The sequence below is a fragment of the Ambystoma mexicanum genome, chromosome 4p (assembly GCF_040938575.1).
Source record: "Ambystoma mexicanum isolate Mex_15411 chromosome 4p, UKY_AmexF1_1, whole genome shotgun sequence".
Classification (NCBI taxonomy): Eukaryota; Metazoa; Chordata; class Amphibia; order Caudata; family Ambystomatidae; genus Ambystoma; species Ambystoma mexicanum.
The window spans coordinates 291,963,936-291,989,525 of NC_090927.1; positions in this window are offsets into that span (position 1 = coordinate 291,963,936).

Below are 25,590 nucleotides of genomic sequence, written 5' to 3' on the forward strand. Positions count from 1 at the left end.
TGCCCTGAAGGCCAGTTGTTTTTTCTCGGGACCTCAATTCATGCTGTTTCTCAACTCAGTTAGAGATGGTCCTTCCCATTCTTAGTTTAGGTAAGAATCACTTCAGGCAAGTCTGGATGAAAACACTTGAAGGCCTTGGTCTAATAATGTTGAATGGCTTTATTAATTGTGATGTTCCAGACAAATCTACTTGGTTGAATGGTTCTTCTGAACCAATTATAGACTATAATTTTACAAGTTTGGTCTGTAAGAAAGGTGTCTTAATCTCCTCATTGACCCCAATAATTTGTGTGATCACAGTTAACTGTCCACCTCCTTTCAATTTGGGCAGTCTCAGCATGTACGGTCACTTCCCGTACGTCTCAACTTAAGAGTCAATCTGGTCTGGCAACCGAGTAAGCTGGAACAAGGCCTCTATCTGTAAGGTAAATTATTCCTCTTTGGCATGTTGGATGGCTAAGTCTCAGGATTGGCAATAGTCAACCTGTCCGGTATTTGGTGGATCTTCTCGCCACCACCACCCACATGCAACTTCGTGGTGTACATCCCCTCAGGAAACATCATCATGATTTTGATTTCAACGTGGTCAGTCAGAATAAGGCACTAGACAGAAAAACGTAATGTATTGGCAAAGAGGTGTTCCCCAATTCAATATCGCTGCAAAACAAAAAGGCAAACCAAGATTATGAAAACTGGGTCAAAAACAAACCGAGTACTATGCTATCAACATGATGCAGAGAAAATGTTGTTGTTACTGAGAAATAAAGTTGCAAGCTCATTCTAAAATTTGATGAATGATTTTGCAACCTGAACAGAGAATTGTTGGAAATTCAATGGTTGAACCATTTTGATGAGGTTTTTGACAGTCCATCTGGAGAGAAAACAAACGATATTCCTTCGTTGGACCTCTCAGTAAGCACTTGGTACATTACCATAAATTAGTTCTTCAAGAGCCAGTGAGCCCAATAATCTATCCAACACATTATTTAAGGAGGACCCCGACACATGGGCATCCTTACTATTGATTTTCTTTAACAACTTCATACCTACGTGTACATTTCACAAGTCGTGGTCCTCCGCTTATATTCTACAAATCATTAAAAAGGGCTCGCACTCAGAACCATTGAACATCCGACCAATTGCAATTTTGGATATGGACAGTAAGTTATTCACCACATTGGTACTTTAGCATCTCGAAGCGTGGCACAACCAATGAATAAAATTCCCCTTCGGCAGACCGGTCTTGGAAAATACCATGCCACCATATTGAATGGGTTATCACTGAAAGTAGTAACGAGTCAAGTGAATCACCACAAACACAAATCTTTTTACATGGCCACAATATACATTTCTGCTGCTTTTGACACAGTTGATATGGGTCCCCTCTGGAATAATCTTTTGAAATGTGGAATCACAGCAAGATTGCTATGGCTTATTATTGGGTTATACTCAAATTCTAGAATTCAAATCATACTAAATCGCGAGGGTAACCTTTCATTTGTATCTAAGTGACATTGGTGACTATTTAAATCCGGCAGCCCCAGCAGCCCAAATATCCAGCACCTGAAGCTAGTATGGTTAGCCTAAGTAGACGATTTTAAAATGTTTAATTTGACCTCTATCAGATTACAGCATCTTTTGTCAGTTTTCTCAAAATGTGCGGATGCTCAAAAATTGAGGATTTACCAAAACAAAACCAACATCATGCAATGTACTGGTAATTGCAGACCAACCACCTTTGTTTGGCAAATTGATCACGTGTCCCTCAAAAAAGTGAAAGGGTTTGTAAGTCTGGGATCCCCATTTTTAGTAAACAGAATATCACATTTGTTAAAGACTGGTTGTTTTCTCTCAGAACGGCATTAGGCAATCATTTGTTACGAGTTGATAGCAAGTACATTTTCAATCATTCCCTCCTGGAAATTTTATGAAAGGGAAGATCATCCCTAAGTTACTTTATGGTTTTGAAATACTCCCATTTTGGGACTTAGACTTGCTTTCAGATATAGAGGGTCGGTTGTGGAGGAGGACACTCCAGGTTTCTCGAGGTACCCCCCTATCAGCTATTCGTTACAAACTTGGCCTAATCTCATATAAAGGTTGTGCCCAATGGAAGTACTTATCACTTTACTATAAGTTCCTGTGTCTGCCGTGTGCCCCCTCTTTATAGATGGAATTAAATAAGGTGTTGATTGACAAAAAGGAATTCCTAATGTGTGAATGTTCAGACTATTGCGATCAGTTGCTTGCCGGTTTGGATTTGGTAACAGCTGATCTCAAATTAAACCTTTTGCGAGTCAAGAAATTTGTCTATAGACAAGATTGGGTCAACACGATTGAATCTTTTCACTCATATGTATCTCTTGCCCATTTAAAGTATGACTCCAAACCAGTTGAAACGGTCGCTCCTTTTCTCTCTGTATATTCTGAAAGATCTGTGAGATGACTATTCTTTAGGTTTTGAATGAACCAGAGATTTTGGCACCTGCATGTTTTGTGGCTCCGCTAATATTGTTGAAACCTTGGAACATTTGATTACGTCATGTCCTCATCTTCGGGGTCTTCAAGAGTAACATTTTAGATGATTTTTATGAACTTTAACTACAATGCTCTGTGATACTTGTGTGCAGCTTTGTTTGGCAGGTCCTACCAATTTGGTGGTTTTGGCATTAACAAGTGTTTTTAAATCTCTACATTTAGAATGAATTGTCAATAACATGAGTATTATGTTCTTATTGTATGATTTAGGTTTTGATTTTTGTATGTAGTTGAACTGTTTTGTTAAAGGTTTTTTCTTTTAAAAACTGTAAAACAATAAAATAAAATAAAACATATTAATAACCCTATTACATCATTTCACCACCAGAATTCACTGTCACTTGTATATTTGCTCATCCATACCATAGTGCGCATGTGGATGTTTGTGAATACCCATTGCATGCCTTATGCCCTTTCGTGAAAAATGACTGAAACTGCCCACCTAGGTAGGTGTGAGTGATATACACAATCTGTGAATACATCACTCAAACATAATTTATCAATGTGCACTTTTTAAGATTGTTTTCTATTTCAAATAACCCATAAAATACATGCAGAAGAGGATTAACCCTCTTCTGAAACAAAATCAGAGTCAAACATTTAACAGCTTTCACTTAAAGAATATATCAATATATATTGGAGCCTTTTTGGTGGGGGTTAGATTTCTAATTTTATCACCACATTGCTGACCACGTCATGAATTAGGTTCACATTTGTAAGCCTTGAAACCACAATTCCTAGATATTAGTAGTTTCCTTATAGCTGGCACTGAACCTGGCTATTTTGCCCATATGAGCTGCACATTATTCTTTCAAATCATCTAATACACAACATCCAAAGGAGGGTGCCAAAGGCTTTAATAAGACTGAAGTGTATTACAATGCTAAATTATCATCCCTCGGTTGTGGAGTATTCTCATCACTCCCTCACTCAACCTGGGTTCATATTTTGTTACTGTTGTATTTACATTTTTCCTCCACTTTGTTATTTAACCCAGTTCAAAGAAGCCCATTTGGGGGTGAGGGGCACACGTGTTCTTAAATAAACTAAAAACTAAAAACATCACCATCCTCAGAATCCAATCTAGTGGAAGCATTTTATTCTCTTAAATAGAAACACAAATTAAGGTCTGAGCTTCTGACCCGGAAGACTATCGTAACTTGACCACTCAAAGGTTCAATAGGCTCCTTAATAAAATACAGGTGCAGAATGTGTTTGAGTAAACGTTCCCTTTTTATGCAGCACTTTTCCCTATCATGTACAGATATTGTTTTGGAGTTATCTCATACATTGGGCCTCATTACGACAATGGAGGTAGCCATGGAGCTACTAGCTCCATGGCTGCCTCCGTTCCGGGCTCCATTACCGGGTTCCTGCAATGGGGACTTACTGGGTTACTCCGTGATAGGAGGACCCCGTAAGTCTTCCATGCAGGAACCCATCCCCATTTCCATTTGAGCCCCCATAAGGCTCAATGGGAATGGGGAGGGAGGTACTAATGGGTGGAGTACAACTTGCCCGTTATTGCCTCCCTCTTCCCCTCGCGGGGCCCGGAAAGCACGCCTGATTTTCCCAGGCATGCGATCCATGTCCCGCGATGGGAGGCTTGTAATCAGCGCTCCCGGAATTAAGTGGGCCGGTGCTGTACCGTCCCCCTTCATTCCGGGAACGCCACCCTTATAATGAGGCCCATTGTCTCCAATATATTTGTTGGTAGTCACTCTTATCCCCACTAGTCAGTATGAAGTGGGGTTCAATGTGCTCTTCTTTCCTTTTTCCTCCTCTTAGAAGTCTCAAACTGCTCATCTTTCTCATCGTCCACCTTAGCAGCAACCAACACCACTTCTTCTTGATTATAGCAGGGCTTTCAATGATTGACATGAATCATCTATTCACTTGAATCATTGCCAAGGAATATTTTAAAGTTCTTTGGCTATGATCAGGTCAATTGGTTAATTAATATTACTCAATTTATTTGAGAATATTATTTGGTCCAGTCAATGTGGTCACAATCGATGCAGGTCTCACATTGATGATAATCCAATCCGCCTGAGCTGGTGTGTACTCATTCAAGTGATGCAATGGCCATACAATTGTTTCACAAGCTCCTGTTGTGCCATAAATGATTCAACACAGGTTCAATATATAATGTATTTTATTGTTCAATTGGGGACTAGAATTTCATGTTCGTCCTTCCAGAGAGCCTCCAGAGAACCCTTACATATGTGTTCAAACAGACTTTAACCAACACCAAATGTGTTATAATAGTCAGACATGAAAACCATATACATAGTGGTTTGTAGTGAAACCATCTTCACCTCTACCCATCTGCTCCAATGTATTCAATCAATGAAAAGAGCTTGCTTGTGTGCTGTGTATTCCACACATAATCCACCTAGTCTTCCTGCATGCTAACATGAAACTGATTCTCCTCTCAGGCTTAGTTTGAATGTTCATATGTGAAACATGTAGGACAGAGCTGTTGGAAGCCCAGGGCAGATCTCATGCTAAGGGACACTGGTAAATGGTATGTCAATGAATGGCCCTCTACCACCACCACATACCCTTTCCCAGAAAAGGTACAAGAACTAAGAGGCCTAACCATGTTAATAGTCATCCTCTATAAAACGATGCCTATCATGAACAGTGGTTTTAAGATTGCACTAGCTTGCCATTAGTTGTACCATTTGACTTGGCACCTCCAACCTGCAATAGTATTTGTTCAAGGAGGAGCAGATGCAAACCCGATTAGTGTGGCAATATGGCAGACCCGCTGCTATCCTAAATGTAAAGAAATGTTTCATAGAAGTTAGGTTTAGTTGGCCTCTTTTGGACTGGAATCAAGACTGATTTGGATATATTGTTTTACTCTTCTGCGATGGTACAGAATGTCTGTGAAATGATGGAATGTGCCTATTGGAAGCTGCTGCAGTTATAGTTCATTCAAAGCATTCCATAAATGGCCTTTAATGCTTCTGTGAATCATCCTAAATAAAGTGGGTGTGCCCAAATGGGGGTCTCATCTCATAAGGTTGCAAGCTGCACATACCTGAGTGACCCAGTAACACCAACATTTGTTTTGGGGAAGGGATAGCTTGTGCATAATGGACATGACATATAAGATTAGTTCAGGATGATTTACATATAGTGTTTCCTCTTCTGGTAAGTGAACAATGATCCTGTCCCCCTTGCAGATCTGCTCTTGCAGAATAGATGAGTGCAATTTTGAGAACTTTTTACACATTCTTTTTGTCGTGAAACACCTGTTTATGAATGCAATACAGGTTGTATGTTTCCACTTCATATTGGGTTTATACCATCACTTGCTTATCTATATTTTAGCAATCACCCCTGCTCAGGGGGTATACAGGGCCAGTAATGGCCTGCCAGCCTGAGTCTAGGTAGTTACCATTACTTTAGTCCCCCACCCCGAGTGTGGGTGATTACTATTCACACCCCGGTGTTCATTGGAGTTACAAAATAGTTATTATTTTCATTTTTGTGGGTTCAAGGGGCACTGCATGTATTGCAAGAGCCCAAAACCCAGTAAAGAAATACAAGATGGCCCTCCCTATCATTAGCCTGTTTCCTCTTCAATCTCCTTACGTTGCTATTGTCCTTCAATGTACGTACACCTCTTTACAAATGATACCCAAATACTCAAACTGCTGAAAAAATGACAATCTATTACCCTAAAAAAAAACTTGGGTCACGCTGCATATTAGATGAGAGGTACATAACATAGCATTTCTCAATGTTTACCTTAGATCCCAGTTGGGTCCTAAAATTCACATACCCCTCCACTAGGATCTGTAGGGACTTGGTTGTTCTGGCTAATGAGACAACGTCATCCACATAACTCAAGACCAGTAAATAGCAGGAGTGGGAGTACTGGGTATATAATTGGCACTAGGGAGGATGATTCCAAATAGATAATTTTGATATTTAATGTGAAATGTAACAGTGCTTCCTCACTATATTTAAAGGCAAGTGAGAATCGATTTCTTGTATAAAACATAGCATGCATTTTTCTTTGCACTGAGTGTAGGGGTTCATACATTATTACAAACAGAATGAAAATAGGATATTGTAGTTTGGTAGGGTGAATTATATCCTGCTTTCATCTGAATGAAGTTACATTTAAATAATAATAAATTGCATTGTGCCTTTCTCTCTGCTATCTGTGCAGGGTAAAACAGGGAGCATTTCCCACCATCAAGAGTGCATCATTTTGGTAAAAGGTATAGTCAACACCTTGGACTGTGAGTTGGTGACCACGATCAGAGCCTAACAGATAATTAATAAATCAACATCTGGGAAAGCCATAGATATTTAAAAAACAGATTGAGGTAAGAGGGATTATCACATGTTCTTTTCCATAAAAAAGGTTAACTTCCAAATGAACACTACAATGATCTTGTGTTGAAGTGAAACTACCCCTTACTAAATAGACCCACATATTTCGAGTGGATTGGTGTGGCACAGGTGTTGTCCTTTCAGAAAATGATACTCTTGTGTGTTTGTTTTGTTTGTTTGTTTGTTTGTTTTATTACTTATATTGCGCACCAGACCCAAGGGTATTAGGGCGCATTGCATAAGAGAGCTTACAGCTGGGTTACATACAGCATAATCAGGTATACAGAAGGTTACACATAACAAAAGTGAATGTACATAAGGTTACACATAAGAAAGTGAATTTGCAATATGTATAATTTACAACATGTTAGTGGTTCAAGCAAATACTCAGGTGTACCTGGAGTAATTCAGGCTGATGCCGTAATGAATCCTATGCACACAAGTGAGACATATCAGCAGGCAGGGCTGAGTAGCATGACTAAATGGTGAGATAGTCAAGGTAGTGGGTGCTGGAAGGGGTACTTGCGGCCTTATAAAGGCTAAGGGGTTAGTGGGAGAAGAAGACCAGAAGGGCAGGCATTACTTTAAACCTTTTTATGATGTTCTGTCAAAATTTTAGGTAAGTTTGATTCTCTCGTAAGGGAGTAGGTAGTGAGTTCCAGATTTGGGCTGCCTTCACCGGGAAGCTGCATCCCCCAACTCTGGAGAGATTTAGGGGGTAATTCATAGAATTCAGCGCACAAGTGGCGCACGCGGCTGGCGCACAGTGTGCGCGTGCGAATCCCTGCGCCAGCCGCGTGCGCTGAAATCCATTTCCGCGCACAGCGTATTCATGGATTCCAGCCACCAAAACCAGCTGTGGCGCACAGTGGCGCAGCAACCCTGCAGGAGCGCCAGTTACGCCCCCAAGAACGCCTCCCGCGCAGGGAAAAGCCATCAACATACCCAATCCAGCGCAAAGGGCTGCGCTAACCCTGTACCAGCACAGCAAGCGGGCTACGTGTATCACTAGGGTGCGCAAGAAGTACCTCACGCGATTGGCCCCGTGCGAGCAGGGTACGCGTATTTCAGGGGTGCGCGGGAAGTTCCACACGCGATATCAGCAGGGTACATGTATTTCAGGGTGCAGGGGAAGTTTTACACGCGATTCCAGCACGGTACGTGTATTTCAGGGGTGCGCGGGAAGTTCCACACGCGAATAGCCTGGGCGCGTGTATTTCAGGGGTGCGCGGGAAGTTCCACACGCGAATAGCCTGGGCGCGTGTATTTCAGGGGTGCGCGGGAAGTTCCACACGCGAACAGACTGGGCGCGTGTATTTCAGGGGTGCGCGGGAAGTTCCACACGCGAACAGCCTGGGCGCGTTTATTTCAGGGGTGCGCGGGAAGTTCCACACGCGAATAGCCTGGGCGCGTGTATTTCAGGGGTGCGCGGGAAGTTTTACACGCGATTTCAGCAGGGTACGTGTATTTCAGGGGTGTGCGGGAAGTCTTACACGCGATTTCAGCAGGGTACGTGTATTTCAGGGGTGCGCGGGACGTCTTACACGCGATTTCAGCAGGGTACGTGTATTTCAGGGGTGCGCGGGAAGTTTTACATGCGATTTCAGCAAGGTACGTGTATTTCAGGGGTGCGCGGGAAGTTTTACACGCGATTTCAGCAGGGTACGTGTATTTCAGGGGTGCGCGGGAAGTTTTACACGCGATTTCAGCAGGGTACGTGTATTTCAGGGGTGCGCGGGAAGTTCTACACGCGATTTCAGCAGGGTACGTGTATTTCAGGGGTGCGCGGGAAGTTTTACACGCGATTTCAGCAGGGTACGTGTATTTCAGGAGTGCGCGGGAAGTCTTACACGCGATTTCAGCAGGGTACGTGTATTTCAGGGGTGCGTGGGAAGTTTTACACGCGATTTCAGCAGGGTACGTGTATTTCAGGGGTGCGCGGGAAGTTTTACACGCGATTTCATTTCAGCAGGGTACGTGTATTTCAGGGCTGCGCGGGAAGTTTTACACGCGATTTCAGCAGGGTACGTGTATTTCAGGGGTGCGCGGGAAGTTTTACACGCGATTTCTGCAGGGTATGTGTATTTCAGGGGTGCGCGGGAAGTTTTACACGTGATTTCAGCAGGGTACGTGTATTTCAGGGGTGCCGGGGAGTCCTACATGTGATTTGACAGTGTGGGTCCTCCCAGGTGTTCCCTGTACACCTTCCACGGCCCCTGCAGGCAGCCCACACCACAGGGGACTACCCTGCATCCCTGGTCATGTCCCGCAGGCAGCCCACCCAACATGGGCATGCCCCCCAGCAAAGGCACATGTCTCCTTGAACTAATGAACACCAACTCATGTCCCCCACCACCCCCACCCCCCAGCACTGTGGGGCACCTGCCAGCAGGCCCCCACCCATGTCCAACTCATGTCCCCCACCACCCCCACCCCCCAGCACTGTGGGGCACCTGCCAGCAGGCCCCCACCCATGTCCAACTCATGTCCCCCACCACCCCCACCCCCCAGCACTGTGGGACACCTGCCAGCAGGCCCCCACCCATGTCCAACTCATGTCCCCCACCACCCCCACCCCCCAGCCCTGTGGGGCACCTGCCAGCAGGCCCCCACCCATGTCCAACTCATGTCTTCCACCACCCCCACCCCCCAGCACTGTGGGGCACCTGCCAGCAGGCCCCCACCCATGTCCAACTCATGTCCCCCACCACCCCCACCCCCCAGCATTGCAGGGCACCCTCCACCAGGCCCTCGCCCATGTCCCATCCATGCCCCCCTGCACCTGGGTCCCCACAATCCCCAATCATGTCCGTAATGGCCATCCTCCCCTGCCAAAAGGCCCAACCAACTATCACATCCACCCACATATCAAAGGCAATTACATGTTACACACCCAATGGAAATAATGCAAATGAACACATGTTTGTCACACACAATGGCTGCAAGTGAATGTTAAAACACCCAACATGACATGCATGAAAGTAATGAGATGATACGACCCATTAAAGGATGAAAATAAAAATGTATTGAAAATCAACTAGAATGGAAATGAAATTAGAAAAACCACAAAGCAAAACAACAAAAAGAAGATGAATGTCCATGAAAAAAATCCAAAAAATCAAAAAATCCATAGAAGAACTATATACAAGACAATCCCGGGTCCATGAGCCCAACCAAATGAAACCTAACTATGTCAACTAACTAAAAACTGAACTATATACAAAAAAGTGGCGCATTGTCCAATCGCAACCAAATAAAAAAAAATAATAATTCAAAGGAAACCTACCACTAACTATATAACTATATACAATAGCAGCGGGCAAGTCCTGCGGCTCACTCTTTGATGTTGCCGGCCAGGGCATCATCGAACTCCATGTCGATGTCCTGGAGGCGGGACTCTGTCCTGGCCCGAGGTCTCGCAGGGATAACCCCATGTTCACCTCAAACTCCCTGCGAGCTTCCTCGAGGCACTCGGCCCGCCTCAACGCCCGACGCATGGAGAACTCCGCCCTGACCATGGTGAGCCGCTCCTCTTCCGCCCGCTGCCGCTCCGCACCTATCCGCTGGACCAACTGCTCCCACACGGACGACACTACCATCCCAGGGTTCTCCTGCCCTCCGGCCGATGCCTGCACCTCTGATCTTGATGGCCCCGAGCCATGATGCCTCCCACATCGAGCCAGCTGCTGCCTCCGACGCCACTGCCTCTGCCAGCACGACGGCATCCAGGATGATGGAAACCACTGACGCAGTCGTGCACGTGCCCTGCCCGATGATGCCGTCACATCCTCCATCTGCTGGGGTCCAGTTGCTGTGTTGTCCACCCCTGCTGGACCTCTGACTCCCGACTGTGGCAGGGATGGGATCCCCACCGAGCTGGCTGCATTGGTCAGGGCAGGTCCACAGGGGGCCCTGGTGGCATCTGGGCCGGAAGACGGCAAGGAGAACGACTGGCGTATAGTCTCCAAAGAGGAGGAGAGGGCCGCCAGATTGGCCGACACATGCAGGAAACCCCCGAACATGGCCGATCCCAATTGGGCCACATCGGCACGGTGCTCTTCGTGATGACGTGCGTGCTCCTCCTGGAAAGCACGCACGGCATCACGAATCACAGCCGTGTGCATCGCGACCCCAATCAGGACCTTCTCCACACGGCCAGGGGTCCCCTCGTCCGCAGGTGGAGGGGAGTCAGATGACATGGACATCCCCTCTACCTGCGGACGGGCCTGGGACGGGGCATCCCTGCTGGTGCAAGGTGGTGCACCCACAGGTTCAGGGACAGCGACATGCACAGGCCCCTCCACGGTGACCTGTGCTGTCTCCTGCCCCTGCCCCTGGACTGCACCACTTGCACCAGCAGGGATGCCCCCACCAGGCCCCATGTGCGCCTCAGTGGCGGCCTCCTCCTCCTCTGTGGAAACCACCAACCTGGATGGCTCCTCGCCGTCTACCGCCGTAGCAGGCCCCTGTGGGGGCTCACCCACCCCTTCCGCTGCAGCCGTGGGGGCATCCCCGCCGCCTTGCTCCACAGCGCCGTCTCCGCCCTCTCCTTCACTAGCCGCTGCGTAGAGGGAGACATAGAACACACGCATTAGGGTACTGTACAATGGTCCCCTAGACAGGAAGCAATAGCAGATGAGTGCCACTGTCAAAGTACACTTCCATCATGTCACACCACAACACATGTGTCAGTCCAGGCAAAACACACATAGTGACAGTCATGGTGCGTGCCATGGACATTTCAATGCATGTCCAATGGACTCTCGAATCATACAATGTAATGGGACTCACATGCATCATGGGTCATGCCTATCACATGCACACACTTCACCTCAGTCACATCCATCTGGCCCCGTACACCCCAATCACAGTGCATACAAGGATGACTAGGCTGCATCAGTGAATCTGTACATTGTCACAGACATGTGTCATGCATCCATGGCACTCACAAGTCACAGACACGCAGGTCAGGCACACAGACATGGATACCACATATGTATCTGGCATCAGCACCCATCCCTCGCCCCTACCCATGTCCAGGAACAGAGACTGCCATGCTCTCATGTGTGCAATCTGCACAGGGCTCCCCATGTCGCATTCAAACACATGCAACAACCGTGCGGTTCACACATTACCGGTCGCACATGCATTCCCATGATGTCCCTGCACACATACATGCGTACATGGCCTATGACACACATGCAGGCAAGTATCAGACAACCAGCACACTGCAACATGCCCTGTCTCACACAGCAATGCTTGGCCACTTACCGCTCAACTCCAGACGGGTCTCCCTCTCAAGGACCTGGGCGTGGAGCGCTGGGTGTGCGCGTTCCAGGACCCTCAACTGGATGGAACTCATGCGGCCCCGGCCCCCCTCCACGAGGCGCCGGGCCTTCATGAGGGTCCTGGACCTCAAGTCCTCCCAGCGCTTCTTGACCTTCTGGATGGTGCGGGTTGCCACCCCCCCCGCGTTGATGGCAACCACACAGTCGGCCCAGATCCTATCCCGTCCTTCCCTGTTGGCGCGGGACGATCCGAAGAGGGCATCATACTGCCCCAGGACTTGCTCCACCAGGACACCAACTTTGGTGGCAGTGAAGCTGGTGCCCCTCTGCCCCTCTGGCCGGGGGTTGCCACTGGGGTCAGATGTGGATGTGCCCGACATGGCAACCCCAGGGGCAGGAGTGGGTGGGCAACTGGGTCCTGGGGCTGGGCTGTGGAGCGATGTTATTCGAGTCGGGAGTCTTCTGTACCAGCAGGGGTGGACACAGCAAATGGACCCCTGCAGATGGCTGATGTGCAGGCACCAAATGGCAGGGCACGGTGGCAGCAGGCAGGCAGGCAGGCAGGCAGTAGCAGATGGCACGTGGGAGGCTGCTCGGGGCACTGGGGGGCAGTGATTCGGCCTTCTGGGCAGGAGCGTGGTCTTCCGTGTGTTTTCGCGTGGCCAGCTTGATACGGAGTGATTTGGCACGTGAAAAATCTGCACGTCAGCGTGTAATTCGAGGAAAGGCCCTTAGCGCGTAAGCGCGTCAGCACGCGTACGCGATTTCATTGGACCAAAGGCCCTTACAGCGTAAGCGCGTCTGTGACGTTTTGTGCACGGGCGTTGCCCTGGCAGGGCTTGGAGATCCCGCGTGCCTTTATGTTCTGTACGTGCTTTTCGTGCGGTGCATGTGTTTTCCATCCGTTGGGGTTCACACGCTATTACTTCACAGCGGGTGTTGGCTACGTGTTCTACTACACGCAAGGCAGACGGTGAGTGGTACCCCGCTCCCCCAGGCCCGATCGCGTGTGGTACTTCCCGCGCACCCCTGAAATACACGTACCCTGCTGAAATCGCGTGTGGTACTTCCCGCGCACCCCTGGAATACACGTACCCTGCTGAAATCGCGTGTAAAACTTCCCGCGCACCCCTGAAATACACGCGCCCAGGCTATTCGCGTGTAAAACTTCCCGCGCACCCCTGAAATACACGCGCCCAGGCTATTTGTGTGTAAAACTTCCCGCACACCCCTGTAATACACGCGCCCAGGCTATTCGCGTGTAAAACTTCCCGCGCACCCCTGAAATACACGTACCCTGCTGAAATCGCGTGTAAAACTTCCCGCGCACCCCTGAAATACACGCGCCCAGGCTATTCGCGTGTAAAACTTCCCACGCACCCCTGAAATACACGCACCCAGGCTATTCGCGTGTAAAACTTCCCGCGCACCCCTGTAATACACGCGCCCAGGCTATTCGCGTGTAAAAGTTCCCGCGCACCCCTGAAATACACGTACCCTGCTGAAATCGCGTGTAAAACTTCCCGCGCACCCCTGAAATACACGCGCCCAGGCTATTCGTGTGTAAAACTTCCCGCGCACCCCTGAAATACACGCGCCCAGGCTATTCGCGTGTAAAACTTCCCGCGCACCCCTGTAATACACGCGATCAGGCTATTCGCGTGTAAAAATTCCCGCGCATCCCTGAAATACACGTACCCTGCTGAAATCGCGTGTAAAACTTCCCGCGCACCCCTGAAATACACGCGCCCAGGCTATTCGCATGTAAAACTTCCCACGCACCCCTGAAATACACGTACCCTGCTGAAATCGTGTGTAAAACTTCCCATGCACCCCTGAAATACACGCGCCCAGGCTATTCGCGTGTAAAACTTCCCGCGCACCCCTGAAATACACGCGCCCAGGCTATTCGCATGTAAAACTTCCCGCGCACCCCTGTAATACACGCGCCCAGGCTATTCGCATGTAAAACTTCCCGCGCACCCCTGAAATACACGTACCCTGCTGAAATCGCGTGTAAAACTTCCCGCGCACCCCTGAAATACACGTAGCCCGCTCCCCCAGGCCCGATCGCGTGAGAAACTTCACGCGAACCCCTGAAATACACGTAGCCCGCTCCCCCAGGCCCGATCGCGTGGGAAACTTCACGCGAACCCCTGAAATACACGTAGCCCGCTCCCCCAGGCCCGATCGCGTGGGAAACTTCACGCGAACCCCTGAAATACACGTAGCCCGCTCCCCCAGCCCCGATCGCGTGAGTTAGTTCACGCGAACCCCCGAAATACACGTGCCCCGCTCGCACAATTGCTGTATGTTGCCACTTTTGTAATGCAGGGACGCTACCGCCTGCCTTCGTGTGGCGGACGTGTATCGGCTTTTGCGTGTCTTTCGCTGTGCGTGGCTTTGCCCTATTCGGTTCCATGAATACGTGTGGTTCGGGTGCGTGTGGGCGTTCCCTCTGCTTCCTTGCAGTACATCCCCAGTTACGCCCTTGTTTTCGCAAGTTGTTCCCCATTCCGCGCGTTACGCCCCGTGTTCCGCCCACTTTCTAGTGTATGCGCAGAGGTTGTACGCTTTCACTGTGCGCGTCGCGCACGTCTTTCGGGATGTTGCAGTGACGTGTGCGCCATGCACGGGTTTGGCGCACATCCCGAGGAAGACACGCGCAGGGACTTCCATGAATCGCACGCGTGCGCCTCTTTTTTTCCGCTTGCGCCTGCTTGCGCCTGCTTGCGCGTGGATTTTCGGCGCACGTTTGTTCCATGAATCGGCCCCTAAATCTGGGGACTGATAGGATATTAGAGATAGAAAGTCTTGTGAGTACTGTGGAAATATAGAGTAGCTAAGTCAATGCTTTGCGTTCTTTAATGAGATCACATTATCCCTAAACATATGCCTTTAGATCTTATTACAACCTAACATAGTTTGTAACGTATTTCCATGCATATGCTATTAACTCACAACTCACATTCACAAAGGGATTGGAAGGAAATCATTAATATGTGTTTACATAAATGTCATTTTTCTATGCAATTTTTCTCTGATACCAATATTTCCTTTTGATAATGGAGAACATAAAAGTTTCAATCTCCTGTTTATGAATGGACATTAGTTTCACATGTAAATGTTAACTGAACAGAGTTTTAATGAACTGGCTGATAAGTGGCAAAGTGTGCTGCTTAAGGGTGGCATTGTATTATTTAAGAGTATACATTTATGAAATCTAATCCTTTGATATAAGGAGTGACTGTGTGTGCATTACATTTAGTTTGATTGGCAATGGCAGGTCAACTTTTATTTCCTTTGAGCCAGTTACAAAAGTATTGATATTTCATTGTGATGATCCCCTCAACAAAATGTTAGAGGACCACCATGTATGTTCTTTTTTATTTACATACATTCTAGTTTTAACTATGAACACAGTTTCTAGCCCCAGAATTGAGTGGGGTATTGAATATGATGGGGTATTAAATTAGGGATACCCACTGTTTGATGTATACCAATTATAACACATGAAATATCTTGACAATGAGTACTGAGCATTAATTGGCTGTGACATAAAAGGGATGATCCTCCCTAATAAAGGAGGATATTGTTCTTTGATTCAAGAAATAAGGACTGCTATCCCTAAACACACAATGGGCCTCATTCCGAGTACGGCGCTAACCAATGGCGCTATTAACGCCTTGGTTGACACCGTACCCGGACCGGCAGCACCTTGGTGAATGGCAGAATTACCGCCCCATTCCAAGGTTGGCGGGGCGGTAATTCCCCATTCACCAAGGCTCGTCCCCATTCCCAAATGAGCCCCCATAGGGCTCAATGGGAATGGGGAAGATGCAAATAACGGTGACCGTTCATTACGGTCACCGTTATTGGCTTGGAGGCCCCTTTGCGCCCTCGACTTTAACACCTGCTCAAAGCAGGCGTTAAGGGCGAGGGCGCAAAGGGAACTCGGAGTATGGCGGTAAGGGATTACCGCCACCGGTCTCGTTACCGGTGGCCGCTATCCCTTACTGCCATACTCGGAATGAGGCCTAATGTATCCACCCAGTGGATTATGCACAGATGTAAGACCCACACCATTGATGAGCCTTGTAGGCATTGAAAATATTATCAATCAATATAATACAAATCCTGTTGATATTCAATGGAAAATTAATCCCACAGTCCCTGCAGTGTGCTAGAGCAAAATGTGAAGTTAATTGTTTTATATGTATTCTTATGTCTTTTCAGTGTATGTGTTTGAATGATGTATAAGTGATATCAGAGTGTATGATTCCACAAGGGGAATGGAAGACATTGGGCCTCATTACATGGAAGGCGGTAACCATGGTGCTATTAGCGCCATGGTTGCCGCCGGTATTTTACAGGGTCCGCCATGGTGAATGGCGGAATAACCGCCCCATTCCAAGGTGTGCGGGGGCGGTAATTCCCCATTCACCATGGCACTTCCCCATTCCCATTTTTGCCCCCATAGGGCTCAATGGAAATGGGGAAGGCAGTAATTATGATACCGCAAATTGTGGTACCGTAATTACCTTCAGAGTCCCTTTGCAGGTCTCATACTTAACGGCTGGTAAAACTAGCCGTTAGGGTAGGGGCCCACAAAGGGACCTCGTAGTAAGGAGGTTAGGGATTACTGGTACCGGTGCCTTTGCTGGTACCGGTAATCCCTTACCGCCATCCGTGTAATGAGGCCCATTGTGTGGAATGTGGATGGAACGTACTAACCCAGGTGTACCACCCAAGGCAGTTGAATGGAAGCAGCCTCGCTAATAGGCACTGGTGGGTCCAACTCTTGTTGTCTTGACTAGGAGTGCAATTAACCAAGAAACTGAATATAGCAATTTAACAGACTCATACCTGAGCATCCGAGGATTCTTCCTTATTACACTTGTGATGATTTGGTTTTTTTCTGTAGCCAAGGAAACTGACTGAAGAGTGTTGAAGGAGAAGGGAAGAAAACAGGGAAACAAAGTGAACTATGGTGGGAGGAGCCAGTGCAGGACCCACTGCTCCCCCCTCTAAGAAGGACTCACTGCCTAGGGAGGCCTACAGGAGAAATGTAGGAAATATGGAAATAATTGGTGCTGGAGTAATGCGGGATCCATGGCTGCCTGTATACGGAAGGTTGGCTGTGTAGATTGGATAAAAGGTAGGGGAGGGGCCAGTTGATAGACATCACTGCTGTGCATAGGTTCTGGCTGTATATGCCTGACCTGTGATGCCTGCATCAATGAGGTGAGTGCAACGAGTGCATGGTGAAGAAATCCACCCATATCCAGAGGATATGGGTGTGAGCTGCTGGATTCTTACGAATGAGGAAGGACTAGTACCACTTGGTTGATTGGAATAGTAACAACTACACTGCACATTCTTCTTGGCAGCACTTTCGATCTTCATTAACTCTTTGCTCCTCTTCTTGGTCTCAGTATCAAAGGATTTCTGGGAATTGAGTCCACTTTTTTACAATAGCTTAATACTTGTGTTGAACATGTTTACCTACATAACAACCATCATTAACCTCGTTGTCAAAAGAGTTTTAGAGGAACTATGCATATGTAAATGAGAAGTAACGTTCTGATTTTGATGTTCAACCAAAGTAGGTGTCAAGCACCTACAATTAGAGTGTTCTGATGAATGAACACAGTCCATAAGAAATTCTGGAATGAGGGATTCTTCTTTAGATGTAACAGTCTCTCCTGTCGGAGTCAGCTCCCTGTGAAAGTCCTCTCCCCCCACATGGTCATCCTTCTTGGCACCACCCCCAGGGTCAGGGAGCATCTGCTGTTCTCTGGCCATTTCGGATGACTTTGCCACCAGGGAACTAGGGATGACTCCGAAGGATTCATCACAGTCCTGCTCCTGTTATCTTGACTAGAGGTGCAATTAACCAAGTGACCAAACTAAACCAACTTCCCAGAATCATACCTGAGCATCTGGGGTATTTCATTCGACACTTCTAACTTGTTCCTAATTCCAGTGATCGATGAGGGAGATGAAGGCATAAAGGAGCTGACTGATGATTACAGGATCTGGGGGATGCGCCCTTACTACTATATTAGGTGGTGATGGTAGTACGGTTGCTCCTGTCAGACGTGCACAGTCAGGGAATGTAATGTGGGTGTATCTGAGCATATTGATGATGAATTGTGGTGAAGCTTTATTAGACTGCATCATTTTGTTTGCTTTCAGGATTCTTGGGAGAGAATGAGTGCCTGCAGGGTTTTGTCAGTTTGACAATATTCCCCTTAAAAGGAATGGGATTATGCTGAATGGGGACTAGCAGGATTCTTTAAATGAAATGATTGACTCAATTGAAACTAGTAGAGATGATCTGCAGCAATTGCAAAGCATGTTGATGGGTTGTAGTAAAATACTGCTTTGAATATGTATAACATACCAACCATTGCTTATGGTACCAAGTTCATATGCTTGATTAAATTGATAATAGACGCCTGGAAAATTCTGCCAGAAAATATGTATTTGCCTTTCACATGGGTGACTTGAATTTTCAGTTTGCGCCCATGATGCTAACAGACCGGTCATTGGACGATGAGGATATGGCCTGGGATATCCCAGACCTAATGGCAACTCACCAAAAAAGACAGTACTGGTATGTTCTAGAGCCATTGTGTAGTCATCATTGGATCCCTGAGCATGCAATTGGTGTGCTATAGGCGATAGACCTGCAGCAGCTACTTAATTCAGTGGCAATCAGAGTAGTCATAACGATTTTATCCCTCTGGACTTTGCTATGTGGGTTTAAAAGTGAAGGATTTTGTAGTTATCAATTTAACAGATAGCAATCATGGACCCCTTGTCCTGTCACTATACAGTCACCCTGCTGGGTCAAGATTGAATAGGATTACATTGAACAGTATTCCAATTGAAATGAGTGGGCTTGAGAGACAATTAGTTAAATGGGAGTCTAAAGAGTAGGGAGTAATATTAACATCTATCTATACTGATACACCACCCTTGTTGGACATTTTTCTATCATATCCACCAGTAGCTAATATAACTCTAGGCATTTATGATGAACTTATTTTTAAGATATGCTCTCTAGTGACCCACCTCAGTAAATATGTTAAAAAGTTGGCAATAAAGAATCCCTGCTAGTATGATGATGATTGCACGGTTGCTAAGCAGCAACTATTGAGCTGTATACAAATCTAGTTAGCTATGATAATATAATTTATCTACCTAGGCATATGTAAAAGAAATAGCTTGCATCAAAAAAGAGAGAATATATCGATGGTAAATGGGATTTGTTTCTCAAGGCAAAGAATAGTATTTGTTCTAAGGGGTTCTGGAAATTGGTTGGCACGTGCACCTTGAAAGATAATGGCAACTTACATGACAATAGTCTGGAGCAATGGTGATATCAACATTTTAATGAACTTTATAAATAATCTAGGACATTCATGGTTCAAATTCATTATGATGCGACATCTGAGACTGGATTTCATGCATCCCTTGATTGCTCATAAGAGGAGGTGTATATTTCCCTAATAATAAAGTTCCTGACCCAGGTAACATACCAGCGAATTTAGCTAAATCAGAATGAGGTATTTATGGTACTTTTTTCTGTGACCATGTAATGCTATAACAGCTACCTCAGTAGTAGCAAATTCTTGCACACAGGTGGACATTGTCCCGATTTATAAGAAGGGATGCCATTAAGAATCATTCAATTTTCACCCAATCTCCTGCCTAGATTCGGTGGGTAAACTATATATGCAAGGGTTTTGCTGTGCCACTTGAGAACCTGGAATGAGAGGAATAAACTAGTTTGTCATCTGCAGGCAGGGTTTCAAACAGTACCATCAACCAACTTATTAGGTACTTTCTCCTCATACAGAAATATGTTGTTTTGAGAGGAGTGAACATATATGCCATATTTGTTGATCTGCAATATGCATTTTACAGGTCCCGAAAAAAAAGCTCAGGGAAATCTAAGGAAAGAGAGCATTCACGGATCATTGTCGAAGGATTTACTGGCTCTGCATACAAGTAATGAAGCAGTTGCAAAATGCAGTTTGGCGGGTGAGGTCACTGCACCATTTAATATTCGGAATGGTTTTCAGCAGAGCTGTATTTTATTCTGGGGGATGGACAATGTAGAGGAGCAGCTACATGCATCTGCAGGAAACCCCGCCCCTCCACCTCCCATATGTTGGAAGCCTGAGATTGTGCTGTGTTTGACACCAGCAGTTTTGCCATTACCACCACATATGTTGGAAAGAAGATACCTGTTGAGACAACCCTATCGAATCTATCCCTGAAGGGACAACAATTTGAGGGAGGAACTCCCTGAAGGAATATGAGGAAAGAGCAAAGAAAGAAGCCTGTGACATCATAAGAGAGTGTGAACGACGTCTAGGGATACTGGCTGAAGAGGATATATGGATCTTACAGAAACTAATGTTGAAGTAAAGAATCAAGAGAACTTTTAAAAATGGAAAAAAAGATTACACGTGCACAAAGTGCTGCCGAGAATCAGCCGTTCAATAATTGTACAGATGCTGAAACACAAGGTAGACTAACTATCATAGAAGCTGGCTACATGTAGTGAAGAGAATGCAGGCAAAGTTGCCACTGTCTAGAAGCTGGACATCAGTATCATGAATTTAGTAAGCCAGGACCCATGAAGAGGAAAGGAAAAATTGTGTTGCAGCAAGAATATGCTGAATCATGGAATCATGGAGCTGCATGGCGAGGTTGTCTGGCCTGGAGTCAAGACTGAAGCAGCCAAGGTCGGCTATCTATTCTGGAAAACAGCAAACGTGCAAGGTATAAATCATCTCTTGTTAAGCTGCAAAAAACACCAAGTTTAATTAGTTTAAGACATTTAGAACCTGTAAAATGGAACAAATCGTGGTCTCCTTTCACGTGAGCCAAGGATGTAAATAGAGTTCGAACTTGGAGTCCTAGAACATGACATTGAGTTCACGTACTCCCATGTATTCTTAGACACAAGCACATTTTGCAAGGCCAAGTTCAAAAGCAATCTTCATGGCAGAGGGCCTGGGTGATGAGAGATGCTGGGCTAATTGTGTGGGCAGGTAGAATTAGACCCATCTCCTTGCACCTGTGTCTGGGTTTACATGCTGCTAAGTGAACCGAATGTTCCAGACACGGCACAAGCGTGCCAACCAATTGGAGTGGTCCATATAACAAAGGACCTTATAGTTTGAAAACCAGTAAGAAACCTGTGTACCTAATGTTTCTAAAGATGACATGTTTTAGAGGTAGGGATATGTTGTCCACCTGACCATGGGCAGCCAATTACAATCCTAGTTTCTATATAATGTGTACTTAGAAATTTCCCCTTGAGCCTATCCCGATCCCCAGTAGGTTTTTCATTATTTGCCATGGATTATGATGTCACCTATGGCTGTCATGATGCCTACCCCCAGGCATCCGGACCAAGTCCATCAGCCCCGGGAGCAGGCATCTAGACATTTAGTAAAACCTCAGCAGCTCCAACTAGGGGCTATCTGGGTTCAGTCCGGGCGCGTTAGGTGCCAGGCTCATAGTAGGAATCAGTCCTGGCGCCTAGTCATTACTTACCTCAGGCAGACCATGCTGCAAATGACTCCAATCCAACATGAAGCCTGAAAGGGACTATTTTTCTACAGGGACTATTTTTTACTCTGGTGTGGTTCTAGGGACTTCTTACCTGGGACTACTTTTGAGGCTATTTAAACCACACCCGACCAGCAACACACGCTTTGCGTTATTCTGCATCCAGCAGCGTCACACTCACCGTGCCTGCAGCCTGCATCCAGTCTTCTACCACGCCCGCCTCGAATCCAGAGCTCCTAAACAAAGAGGAAAGAAAGGTACAAGGTTAGAAAACAAACTTATTTCTCTTCCACACCTGATTCTGGATCCATCTTGTCTCCGGACCTGTAAAGAACATCATTTCTGCACACACCGCACCTCCAGCTGCCTCGCCGTGCCATACTCCCCAGTCTTCACAGCATCCTTCGGGTCGGCGCTGCCTCCATCATTTCTTCGCCGAACTTCGGCACCTAGGAGACAAAAGAAAACCACAAGGTGAGCCGAGGGAACCAACAAATATAATTCTTACCACCATAGACTTACCTGATTTACCACCGGAGGCATCCTTTTGTGACTCTCCATATTTTCACGTGCCGCATCTGTAAAGAGAGACAAAACAACACGTTTTCCTCGTGCAACATTTACCGGACAGCGCCGGGTAATACAGACTCTTACCTGAGCGCCACTAGCTGCCAAAAGAGCAACTTTTCATGAGCCAGCTGCAAGACAAGAAAGGAAGGGGGGAACAAGAGTGAACATCGGACATATTGAACTCTATGAACTTAATACTTACTGGTCCTCACCAGGAACCTCAGAGTCAAAACTCTCCGGAACTCTCCCGAGCCTTCAAACCAGTGAAGTAACTGGAAACGACACGCCCCTGCAAATCCACACAGGATGGAGAGCTCATCTTTCAAGAATATAAGGTGAGATTGCTGTGAGAGCATTTCGGAGGTGATTAGTTGGGGAGGACTGTGGGGGTGCCATCACTTGAATCCACAAGTGGCTAAATCCATCTCTCCACTTGCAGGAGAATATTTCTACGGGTTAAGCAGACAAGATTAGGAGGGCAGATCCAGTCAGTCATCGCTGCACTACGCATCACGTGGGTGGAGACCGCAGCTGTCCGGGTCCGACCGACGCCCCTGTGGGAGCCAGGTGAGCGTAACAATGACGTATTTTGAGTATATAACCATGTTTTTATGAAAAAGATTGTTGAGAGAATTCAAGCGTCCGTTGATGTTCATTGTAACTCCCTGTTTTAGATAATTGTTAATAAAACAGTACTTTGCTATCTTCCTGAGTTGGTTTGGTTATTTGGACTCCGAATTATTCTGTGTGAACCCATCCATTGTATGCACGTTCCTAAAGGGCCCTAAGCTCAACTACAAAACCCAGACAGACATCTGTAGATAGAAAAAAAGAACTGATGCAAAGCAGTGCATTGTGGGACGATAAACCCAACAGCTGCATCACACAGACATTTGACTGAGATAATAGACTGTGAAGGGAGAGACTATATGGTGTCCCAAAAGAGTTTAAAAGACTCAAGCCCAATATTGAGAACGTATAGTTCCGTGAATAAATATTTGAAGCTTAACTTTGTATAAAGTGAATGTGTGGGCCACCCCACTGCACATACCACAGTGGGACCTTTTGAACACTACTTGTATTGCATTTCACCAAGGTCTAACTTGCACTGGAACCCCATACACACGTCTACTTTGAAGGGTACCTAATTCCATATACATAGCTGATAATGCTGCTCCACTTGCACTGTGTTATCTGCAGAGTTAATATGAAGCAAGTCACTGAAGAGAATTGGAAAACAACCCCAGAGACCTGTCAATTACAGAAACGTGTGGCAGGGAAACATCTTTTATCAAAAAAAAATCGTATTATTTTCCAAAGATAGCAGCAGAAATGCTGCTTACATATACGCATTGTAATGTGAGAGATTTAAAATCCACGCATTCCAATGTCGGCTGGGAATAATTGAGGCTTTGAATGTGCATGCAAATGAGAGCTATTTCTGTGGTTAAGTTATTCAGTTACGCGACTTCTCTTGTGTGTATTAAACATATGTCTGGTCTTTGATAGGTGTAATTATTGTAAAGAGTTGTAAATCATTGCATTTACATGATGATCTGAAATATGTCTTTCGGGTCAATTATCTAAAAAATCCTCCGTATTAAGTGTGCTACTTTATTTGGGTCAGCTACCTACATTCATTTGTCATTCTAAGCGTCGATGTGCTTTTATTCCTAAATAGATGAGGCCATTTTAATGTTGATCACCACTTTTTTTTTTTTTTTAACCCGGTCCTTCTATTTATATTAATTTTGATATTGAAAAATGAAAAACAATGTTCGAGAGCAAACCTGAATAGTTAGAGTGGCTGTCACTCGCTATCAAAATATTGATCCCTTAGCAACAACAGTAGAACGCTGAATTGAAATGTGGTTCTGCATGGTGATATTCTTAGCCCATCTCTAAGTTTATCACAGGAAGCCTGCAATCATTGATGAAGAATTTGTGGCGTTGTGCGGGATGGGTTTCAGCCTGCAAATTGTCTGCCTAAATTAAGAGGTCCATGCTCAGTGTTTTTTTTTTAAATCACTCATCTCCAGAGTAGATAAAAAATACATGTTAGCACTAGCCACATGTTAATACGTTTCTGATACCTAGGCTTTGAGATGAAAGATAAACTCTTGACACTCAAGGTGGATTTCATCCATCATACAAAATGGCCGTCAGTATTGGAAATATTTCTCGATTATAGTCATCAGCACAGCAGCAAGCACACATTGAGGTGAGCAGAGAGCCCTTCAGATACTGTCCTTGCTCATATTCCTGGCCATATGTCATATGCATTCATTTGGAAATGAATACAAACTCATGGCACGGGAGTTGCAGTGAGAAAATGCAACCTGAAGAAGCACTGGCACACAATGTCAACACAGGATTGTGACACATGGACAACTGTAGGCAGGGCTGAGGCTTCCTGTGAATGACACCATTCAGATACAGAAGAAAAGGATCAACAGCATAATAAGGCCCACAATGCTAATTTACAAATAAACCCAGCAAAGTTGGTAGCCATATTGCAGTGCATGGTGGTGCGAGTTATGCTTGCATAACTATAACTAGTGCATTACTTGGATTTTTTTGATTTTGCCTTGCAACCATAATGTTTATTTATTTATTTATTTAGGCATCAGGGCGCACACCAACACATGACAACAAAAATGAACAGGACAGAATCAAGGGGGGAGGGGTAAGTGAATTAAACCGGATTGTTTTCAAACGTTTACAAAAGGTGCCTCTCCTTCCGTAAATCAACAGGGAGGCTGCTCCATACAATCGCTGCCTGCCCAGGAAAAGAAAGTCCATTCCCCCTAGCTCTTCTACCTTTTGAGCATATAAGCCAGAGAGTGTAACTAGATCTAGTAGATCTACTCAGTGGATGTTGGTAAGACATTCGTTGAGATAGGATGGTGCAGATCCAAACAAACACTTGCGAGTCAAAGTAGTTTGACGAGGATCCTGGATGAGCCAGTGGATCTCTTTTCTGGAGGTGGTAATGTGCACTCTTCTAGGTATGTTCTTATTGATGGGGACAACATTGTTTTGTAGAGTTTGCAGTTTAATAACACAACTCTTATAGGTGCCACCTAAGAGCGCATTGCAGAAATCTAACCTAGGCATAATGGTTGCCCTCACCACATTTTTGCAATTCTCTGTTGTTACATAGGGTTTTATCAGCCTCCTGAGTCTGAGATGTTACTGGGAATGTTTATTATGCTGTCTACTTGAACATCCGCACCAGGGGAGC